We start from the raw sequence: 10,773 nt of genomic DNA, 5'->3' as shown, positions 1-10,773 counted from the left end.
CTACATTGAGGTTGGACTATCAGAAGCTGAAAGTCTTGAAAACAAAACCACAAGGGTCTGCTTTCTGTCACTGTGTGGTTTGTTATGGCAGCCTTCCCAAACCGGTATGGATTTATAGAAACTCCTAGCACACCCTCTGCACAGCCTCCCCTGAAGTTAGTACTTTATCTGGCTACAGTGTAGTGTAGATGATATAAACAGGTAGACACAGCATTTTTCTTCCCCCATCTTCTCACATTACTTCTCTTCTCTGATTCCAAGTGCCAGGGATATTAGACCATAATTATAGTTATAGGGTAACAGGAATGGAGGGTAATCGGAAAACAACAAATGGAGATGTTTTATAGCAACATGTACCTGATATTCTAGAGCTATATTCGTGATTTCAGATGATCACAGACCACAGAACAACCAGCTATTTCTGGTCTCAGTAACATGGTATACAAACTCACTTTCATAGACAATAAGAAACAGTGACTTAACCAACTCCAAACATGATTGTCGTTCCTCCAAGACTGTTTAATTCAGCCAACTGTTTGATAAATATGTTATTATAAGTGACAGTTTATCCTTTTGAACAGATGATAAATATGTAGGTCACATTTAAAAAGAATTTACTGGAAGAACTGTAAGGAGTACTTATAGTTCATAGAGGGCTTGGGAAGGACAGGGACAAAGAATGTCCCACTGTTCTCCAATTGTTCCTGTAATCTAATCCATTTGTTCAAGATTCAAGTTTCCAGGGCAGTTTTATTATGGAAAATGTTGTGAGAGTCAGCAGTTAATGCCATAACTTCTTAACACAGTGGAGGGAGGAACACCGGTTATCTACCTCTTCAACAGGAAATGGGAAATAGTCATTAACAAAGAATAGAGCAAGGAAAAGTGGAGAGTAAGATTTTAAGTTTAGTTCAGCAGTAGAGAAATTGCTTAACATGCAAGAGGTGTGGGAGGAAAAAGAATTGGATAGTGCTGTGGGAAAGTAAATGCAGGGAGGCAAAAATGAGGCAATGATGATGGGAAAGTAAAAAAGCACCTGCTCTCTAATCCACAGCTCAGATGGGAATCTACAGGGGGACATCAGAATCCTAAAGCAAAAAATATTCGACCTGCTCCAGACTTTTATGGTAAAAGGATAAAATGTTAGCAGGGCTATGCTTTGCCAAATCTCTCAAATTATTTGTAAAATAAAAAAAGCTTAAACAGAAATCTGGTTGCTTAGTCAATAACCTTCCAGGTCACAGATGGAATTTCCGTACATTAGGAAAAGTTTCAAGAAAATCCTAAGGCTGAAGGGCAAAAACTTACATGTGAAGATGCCCTCTTCTACCAGCCAAAACTAAAGCATATACTAGACAACAGGACCACAGACGTGCATGCCATTTTATGAGTCTACAGACATGCCAGTTAATTTCTACAACCTAGCACATAAGTAGCTAGTTTCTTACCAGGTGTTCAGAATACATATTTTTAGCTTAATTAAAACAATTTATCATTATAACTAGTATTTTTATAGAAATATGAGCCACTGCCAATGGAAGAGTTAATGGAAGGTCACACATAATATAATTTTAAAGGTCATTTCAGGACATGATATGAAAATACCAGATAAAACTATAAATTTCTGTAAACTTTAGTGAGGTCAAAGCACAGAAATGACCATAGTATAAGAAACTAAACAAAAAATAGTACTCAATGACAAGAGTCATGAAGCATGTCCATGATAGTGAAATAAAAACCATTTAGTAGATAATTTCAGAATTAGTAAAATAATACTTAACAATAAAGTTTAAACATGATGTTCAGATTTTTAAATGCTTTTTTACATATACATTCATATTATTACACATATTTGCAAAAAATACTACCTACAGCAAGAAGAACCACAAAACAATCAGGAATTATATATGTTACTTTCATAGTGTTTTGGCTATTTGTACTTGGCAGCCTTGAAGAATACATCTTTCCTATCTTGGTGCATCTAAAATTCTGAATATAAATCAATATCTATCATATCTCATCATTATCAACTTAAAATATCTATCTAGATGTAAAAACATCTTAACCCTTAAACAACTAAGCTTAATTTAAAAACTGAACTATCTGGTCTTCAATCCCTTCAGAGACTTGAGAAGGAATAAAATTAAGTACCTGAGGATCCAGGGAGCGCAGGTTAGCAGCTTCTCAAATGATAACAGACCAGTTTGCTGCCTGAACAGTAACCCAAAACTGTCTATAACATTAGAGCATCATCTTCAGACTTCAGGCCCAGTATCTGACAGACATATTTGTGAGGCAGGATACCTACACTATAATACAGAGATTGATGTACCAACCATGTATGATATGGATCTAGACTCTGTGCTCAGACGTGGCAGATAGGCAGCACAGTCTCCTTGAGGGGCCCACAACATGGGGAGTAGGGACTACTTCTGAAATGGACACTGACCCACCAACTTCCATCACTTCCCCCTGGCAAGCCGGCCTTGCCAGGCCACAGAGGAAAAGGATACAGGTAGTATAGATGAGACCTGATAGGCTGAGGTCAGATGTTACGAGAGAAGGGCTTCTTTTTTCTGAGGTCATGTGATATTTTTGAAACCACACTTTGAAGTGCAATTAAGGAATTCTTGCTGTAATGGTGGGTTACTCTAACCCTATTCCTCCAACCTTAACCCTAACCCTAACTTTCTAACCCTAACCTTAACTCTAACTCAGTGTTAAAAAAAACACACATACATATATTCAGGAAACATTTGTACATGGGAAAGAAACAAATCTAAGACAAAAATAAAACAAAGGAATGGAAGTGAGAAAATGAACCAGTATTACTTCAGATAGTATTTTAATAAAAACATACAAAGTAAATGCTGGTATTACAAAGTAAATACCTTGCAATGCATACAATGTAAATGCCTTAAATGATGACTTTCAAGAAACATTAAAAGAAGAAATACAATTCTATCTAATGCTTGTGTAGAATGAAAATAAGATCTAAGAAAAAAAATTAAATTTCTTTTATTATCTCAGTCATGCTTGTGAAAGAAAAAGGACAAAAGTAAATAAATAAATCACATTTCATCCCTCAGACAGCTCAGGGACCACTAAAGAAAGTGGGCCAAAAGTGTGGAATGACTGAAAGAAAAGTGTTTTCTGAACACATCAGGACAATTCCACTTATCAATATACAATACAATAGCTGTGAGAACATTGAAAGCCCTCTGTAAATTGAAGCCAGACGGTACCCCAGCATGATGAGAAGAGGTGAGCATGAAGTCCCACCCCTAAGTAAAGGAATTATCTGTCACTGCTAGTTGGTAGACGATGGGAAAGAAAGAAGCCATTTTCTTTAAGGACATATCCCCTGTAGATCTACCAAACTCCATGACAAATCTCAGGATCAGAACTTTTGGAGCTAGCCAGGCATGGTGGTGCACACCTATAAATGCCAGCACTCCTGGACTCAGAGGCAGGTAAAGGTCTGTGAGCTCAGGCCATGCTCATTTATAAAGAAAGTCCACAACATCAAAGGCTACAAAATGAAACACTATCTCACAAAAAACCAAAAACAAACAAACAAAAATAAACTGTAGGGTGAAGCACAAACTGGACTCAATAGTTTTCAAAAAACAAATTGGGGTGCAGAATTGGTAAATATGAAAGGAGGTAGGTCTGGAAGGAATTTGGAGTGAGGAATAAAAATTATCAAAATACAGTGTATTACTAAGTTTATGAGAGCTACGAAATGAGACAAACTAGTTTATAATGAATTAAAAATATTTACATTCAAACAAGCAGATGATAAATCATTTAAAATATCTTCATCTGCTCTTTAAAAATAAGAATGTATGGATTTTATTACGAGCCTGAGTAACTTTTACTACTTTTAATAGTCTTGGGACAACACTAGTTTATAAGCTGGACCAAATAATTTGGCAAAGTCCTAGAGACATGAATAATAATCAAGAATTTCATGGGAAGAATATCTTATTCAATCTGATTTTCCAAAGATTGGTTTTTTAAATTACATGAACCAGAATACACATACTGTACATTTTTATGAATATCCTATCATGGTGTTTCTAAAAATAAATTGTGAGTCTTGACCTACACCTAACAATAGTTTTCATTATCTCTCTAAGGTTGCCCAATTCATTTTAAGCTAACCTTTTACCTTTTTCTACTCAAACCATATGAAAGATGTCAGGATAATTTCTAGTCTAAAGAGTATTTGGAATCCCAGAGGAATGGGGTATTTTCTGACAATGATATTGTCAGGCAATAAAAGTATCTGGATCAAAATTTAACTTCCTCTCAGATGTTGGACATTATACTTAGCTGGATACGGTCCATATGACATCCTTCAGACTCTGCATCTGTGTCTGTTTTATATATTGCTCCACTGAGAAAGATTTCTAAGCGGATGAAATGTGCAAAGTCCATGAGAAAAAGAAAAATTTGAGTACGTAGCAATATCAATCAAACAAATTTGTCGTCTTTTGTTTCCAATATTTTCTTTGACCCAAAGTGCACCAAACTCTTTGGTTGAGTCTGAGAGTTACCAGGTGAGAGAGATTCACTTCTTGTTTTATAGACACCTTAAATAACTTAGGTTCAAACAAAGTTTAAACTCTGGTAAGACAGAGAAGCTTTCTCGAGAAAGGCAGGGATAAGTTTTCCTTTTAGGTGCAATGGAAATGTTGTATTTTGGAGTTTTGACAATATAAATTAAAGTCTCTGTAACATGTGTGTTGGTAGTTGCTGTGTATGTGGCTAAAAGAACAACCAGAGCTTGCATTCCAGTCTGATCTCTTTGGTTTCTATCCTGAATTTTAAGTATATATTAAAAGTGAAATGATCTTTTCAAGTTCTGGAAAGAAGCCAAGAACTTATCTATGTTTCAACTTTGTCTCTAGGGGAAAATGAAATAGAATCTGTACATTTTCAGAAATAATCAGACAATTAACAGAAATAACCAGTATGTTCATCTGTAGGCATCTATCCAACCTTCTGGACTCTATCTCAGACTTGACATCATCTCAAAATTGAGTAACTGTTTAACTGCATAATGTATTGCTCAAATGAGACATTTGTGCAAGTAAAAAGGGCAATGCTTATGAGTAGGCGTGGGAAGAACAGTCATCCAGGGACTTTCTGAGTCATAACAGGATTGTATCTCTTAACTCACAGCCTACGAATCACCATTAGCTATTATCAGCATTTACTTCAATGAGCCAGTTTCTTGGTCATTTTTCTCTCTACATGTATTTTACCATATTCTCTTAGGATGATAATTAGAATCAAGTTTTTTAGGCTAAGAGTTGTGGACACACATGGGTTCATACATCTGGATATGGTGATTGTGAATATTTTCTCAACAGTAAAAGGATTCTGGACATGAAATAGCCAAGCAGAATGTACTCAAACTGAACAGAAATTACAACTATCTTCTTTGAGCAGGAACTCCTTTGACAAATTCTCCCCAACCACCTCCAGAATGCTTGTTAGACTTTCTTAGTTATGAAGCTTATTAAAAATATGACAACAGTGCCATAAATTTGAAAGGGAGTAGTGGGGGAGTAAACATGACCCACTCAGGGGGTTCTACAGAAGAAGGAGGAGTTAAATAACATAATTTTATTTTAACTATATATATAAACAAAAAATATAACTGTGGTCCAGAAGTTTTAGCATGAATTGAAAGAGAACTCCTATGTATTCGCCACAAATGTTCTCAATAAAATAGTCAATTAACATGACATGAAACTAAAATGACAATTTCAGTTTTTATTAATCTTGTAAAACCTATACTGATATATATTTCTTTTTACAAATACTGTTTTTCCAGTGTCTATTAATTGTGTAATACAAGGCATTTTACTTTGACATTTACTTTGACTCACACTTTAATGTATTTTGGTCATATTTTGTTTCTATTTTACCCCCTCTTGCTTTTTGTTTCATCTTCTTACATCTCAAAGAATACTCTCTTTTATGCTTTACCCTTTTCCTCTTTATTTCACGTATGAAAGAAAAGATGTTAGACTTGTCATTGTCAGACTGACTTATTTCACTTGACACGATGGCCAGAAGTTCTGCCCATTTTCCTAGAAACAGCTGTCTCATGCCTAATAGCCAGGTAATAGCCAGTTTCGTATAGATGCCCTGTTTGTAGTTTTACCACTTGCTGAGTTCCTAGGTTATTCATATAGCTTGGCTAATCCACATATAGTAACCTTGAGAACAATAACTTCTCTTTCTATATGAAAATTAGCAAAATATCCAGTTACAAGAATTAGGACTGTAAGCCCGGCGTGGTGGCACACGCCTTTAATCCTAGCATTCGGGAGGCAGAGGCAGGTGGATCGCCGTGAGTTCGAGGCCAGCTGGGACTACAAAGTGAGTCCAGGACAGTCAAGGCTACACAGAGAAACCCTATCTCAAACACACACACACACACACACACACACACACACACACACACACACACACACACAAGAATTAGGACTGTTAAACACTAAGACAACGTTGTGATTTGATTACCATTTTCTACTTCAGCTCACTACACACCAATATTTCTAAAGGTGTTTTCATTACATTTGACTACATTTGTTTGAGACAGAAAATGTGGAATAAAATCATATGATGAATGACTTAGATTTTCATGTTACTGTGATAGAAACACAGTAAGTGAAAGTTCTGTAAAAATAATATCTTCAATGAATGTCGCCAGATAAATTTCATGGATCTCTAAAGATAAGGAAGTTATCTTTAGATTGCTCAAGGCTTTCCAGCCATGTCAGAAATATTTCAATCATCTGTGGAAGAGGCATATGTTCATCATCCAGAGAAAGGACCCCAATTTATAATATATTTCTCTGAGCATCAACAGTATATTTACAATAATTCCTAAAAAGAAAAGTAAAATTAGGGGAATGCCAACATGGCTCAGCAGTCAAAAGTGTTTCTAGCCAAATCAAATGACCTCAATTTGATCCCTGGAATGTACTTCATGATACAAAAGAACCAGCCCCCTGACATCTCTCTCTCATGAATGCATGGTAAGCAAATGAATAAGAAAACAAAAAAAATGAAAAGGAAACATTGTCTTTACTAAATCATGAACAATAAAGGAAGTGTGACTTATATGGACATCAAATAGACAATTATTTGGTTATAAGAAAGAATGGAGTTGTTTCGTTTGTGACAAAGGATAAACTACATATCTGAAAGAAGAGAAATGACCCAGGCAAAGGAGTGTGAGCACTGTGTGATTGATTCATGTGGACTCCAAAAGAGTTCATATCGTAGACTTTGAAAGTAAAACAGTATGTAACAGAAGCTAATACTTCAGGATGCTATTTTTGCAAAAATTTTTGTAATATTTGCAGGTTTGTCCATTGGTCAGTTGGTCGGTTGGTTGGTTAGTTAAAAAAAAAAAAACACTGGTCCGTTTCCATTTACAAACATCTCTAGTCGCTCTCCAAAGTCAACAAAATCTGCTGCTTTCCAGAATCCACTTTGATTAGATTCATTCAGTAGCCAATTTTGCATAAAATCTTCTAAAAGTTTTCCTTACCTTATTTTCAAAATAATAAATGCCATTATGATAATTTCAGTTTTCAGATATTTCTTGAACATATTCACCCATTTGTTGCCTGTTTTTCACACTTCCTATTATAGCTGTCACAAAGTTTCTTCCATTGTGACTGGAGGGAGGCTGCATTGCAATGAATGTTTGATTTGTATTTTCCTGGGGCATGCAGGGGCAGGGGGAGCTTACCTATTTGTTAGTCATTTATATTTATACTTTTCAGAGCTGTTTCCATTATATATTTGTAAAATCTTAGCTGAACTCCATTGAAGCTATAGGAACAAAACAAAAAGAAGTGCCACCTTCTCTGGATGGCAAAAATTACAGTATAAAGACCATAGGCATAGATTCTTACCGCACCAGTGCGGCCATAAGTTTATTATCATAAGTGGCTGCTGTTGAAGGCATCTGCAAAGGAAGATTCTCCAGTTAGAACACCGATCCAGTTAATAGAGAAAGAGTTCACAAGATATAGATTACTACAGTGTCAATTACTAAACCAGAAATGAAAAGCTGCCAGTCCAGTCCATGGTGCACGTGCCTACACCACAGTACAGCAGGAATTCTCAGACCTACCTTTGGTTGGAATTTCCTGGATGCTTATTCAGATAACTGCAATATAAATTGAGATGCAGACTTTCTTTAGGAAAAAGAAAGATGTTTTTGATTCTTTGAAGCTCCCTGGGTGGTTTCAACACATTGATACAACTGCAATCCAATGGATCACGGTGCCACATCACCCTGCAGAAATCATACTCAGTAAAACGCTGGATACCAGGTAATGTGGGCCAAGGTAAACTGGCAATCAGTGAGGATATTATTGCAAGACTGTAAAAGAATAAGACTTAAGGAAATCCATAATGATTAGATCTCTCCAAGATTTAGAAGAAGATCTTCGGTTCTTGCATGGCCATCACTAAGAAGAGTCGGACTACGAAAAAGGTTTTTCTGCTTCAACAAACAATGCTGAAACCATCTGCAGACCAGTCTTCATAACTAAGCTTACCACAGCATACTCATTTCAGACAGATAGCGTAAACGTGTTAGCCTACGAGCAAATCTGCTAGTCGGCTAGCCAACCTGATCTGCTTCTAGGTTGCTTAGCAACCTCTGACATCATCACAAGCTGCCCACCACCGGGGTATGCCAGAAGCCCAGGATATAAAACTAAAAACTCGCCATCCATCTCTCTCTTACTCTTGCACTTCTCTCTTGCACTTTCTCTAAGATACCCACCTCTCACTGTCTCTCTGTCTCTTGCTTCTCCCTACTCTCATGGCTCACCCAGGCCCTAACTCCTCTCTCTTTCCCTTCCCTCAATAAATCTCTGCATATCATAACTGCTACAAGCCATGCCATTTTGAACAATAACAAGCTAGCATCCAAGACTAGTAAGTATAATAAAGTTTTGTATTTTTAATTTACAAATCATATGTAGACTTCTAAATAAGATGATAGAGTACAAGTTCCCTCTGTGAGCTGGAGAAGGAGAATATTCAGAAAAAGAAAAAAGGAAATCTGGATAACAAAGCGAGGAAATGCTTCATAAATTCATAGAACTAAAAACAATGAAAATTGTAGGAGGAAAGAACAAGCAATGAGCACAAAAGAAGGCAAGGCCCAAACAGCTTCAGCCCTATGGCTCTCTGCAGGGAAGGAGAAAAGCCAAAGATTCCTCCAAAATGTAAGTCTGCTGAAAAGACACTAAGCTCACAAGTCCCACAAGCCTCAAGTTCAGCTGTAGGTTTTGGTTTGACAGGGAGCAATTCCTCTGGTAAAATGGGTCAGCAGTGAAGAAGAATTCTCTTTGACTTGGAGAGTAAGGCCTACATGTCATCTTGAGAAGAGAACCTGTTGTTTGAAACTGACCTGCCAAGGGGCCTTACAACGGGAAAGCTATACGGGGACTGACTTTCATCTGCTACAGCCCCAGGTTTAGAAGCAGTCCAGAGAGGAAGCTATTGAGAGCCAGATAGCCAGTAACTGGAAGCCGAACACGTGGAGGCAGATGATGGTTCATCTCAGCCGTCTGAACCTTCACAGCTCTAACATTCACATCGCATATTTGAGAACCACAACTGCATATCCTCAAGCAAATGGTTAGTATTTAGAATGTTTTCAGATTGTGAAGACGATATCCCAGTGCTTTCCATGCTTCCCATACCCCAAAAGTACATGGAAGAAATCCCATATTCAAAGAGTAGCTACGCCAAATTATATTAGTTGGGGATTTTTGGAGTTTGAGAGAACCTGCATAGGCCACATGTTGTAATATTGAGCATGACCACCTAAGGCTCTTAGTGTGCAAAGAAGAAAAACTAAAAATGAGGATGCTGCTGGTGAATGTTCAATATGTTCAAATTAAACACAAAGTGTTGGGGCCCTCCTAAACAACAAACAAGCAAAATAACTCAAGATCATAGTCCTTTCAAAAGGTGTTATGTCTGGCCAATGAATGACCCACCTCCAGTAATTCACTATGTTTGTGTTTTTCCCTTGCAAGGTGCTGAAACAACACTGTGGTTACCTAAATGATGGACTGGACCCGTGGAAGATGGAAAGATGTTTTGAATTGTCTGCAGAGGCTACACCCAAAGAAGGGAGAAAATGGCACAATGGAGTTATCAAACCGAAAGAATAGAGCCTCTCTACCAAAAATGACTCAGATAAAAAAATTACTAACTTGGTCATAGACCTAGGGAAGGGGAATATGGTGAGAGAGGGAGGGAGGGAGGAACGGGTGGATATAAGTGAGGGCAAAACAATTGAGATGCAATCTGAATAAATTAATTAAATAATAAAAATTTAAAAACTGAAAAATTACTGTTGCATGATAATTAACATTTAATATTGAATTATTATTTTAGTGAAATCAGCAGTTACTCCTTAACCAGCTTTATACCAAAATAATCACACAGAGAAACCAGGATCTATTTAATTAGCCTATAGTACTACAGTATTGTGCAATAATTAACCCATTTTAAACCTCCATGCTATTATAGGTTCCTCTCATTCTGGTTTTCCACTTTATATTAGCTTTTTACTTATATCCTAGGTCCGGCTCATTTCTCCTGATGTTTCCTGATCTTCTCCTCCTGGCTCTATCCTTTCCTTCCTCCTCTTTCTCCTCCCTTCACCAGATCAGGATGTCCCACCCTGTTCTCTGTTATTGCTCAGCA

General features: G+C 36.9%; 1 long non-coding RNA gene across 1 annotated transcript; it reads left to right on the top strand.

The window, feature by feature from the left end:
* The first annotated feature begins 8,731 nt into the window (after nucleotides 1–8,731).
* Nucleotides 8,732–10,295, top strand: LOC311605293. Its single transcript, XR_014781884.1, has 3 exons — nucleotides 8,732–8,985; nucleotides 9,522–9,693; nucleotides 10,098–10,295. It is a non-coding gene; the product is annotated as an uncharacterized lncRNA (long non-coding RNA).
* Nucleotides 10,296–10,773: the final 478 nt, after the last annotated feature.

This window comes from Acomys minous, assembly GCF_964271855.1.
Source record: "Acomys minous genome assembly, chromosome: 9".
Classification (NCBI taxonomy): Eukaryota; Metazoa; Chordata; class Mammalia; order Rodentia; family Muridae; genus Acomys; species Acomys minous.
The sequence above is the reverse complement of the archived record's forward strand: the minus strand, read 5'-3'. Positions and strand labels throughout refer to the sequence as shown.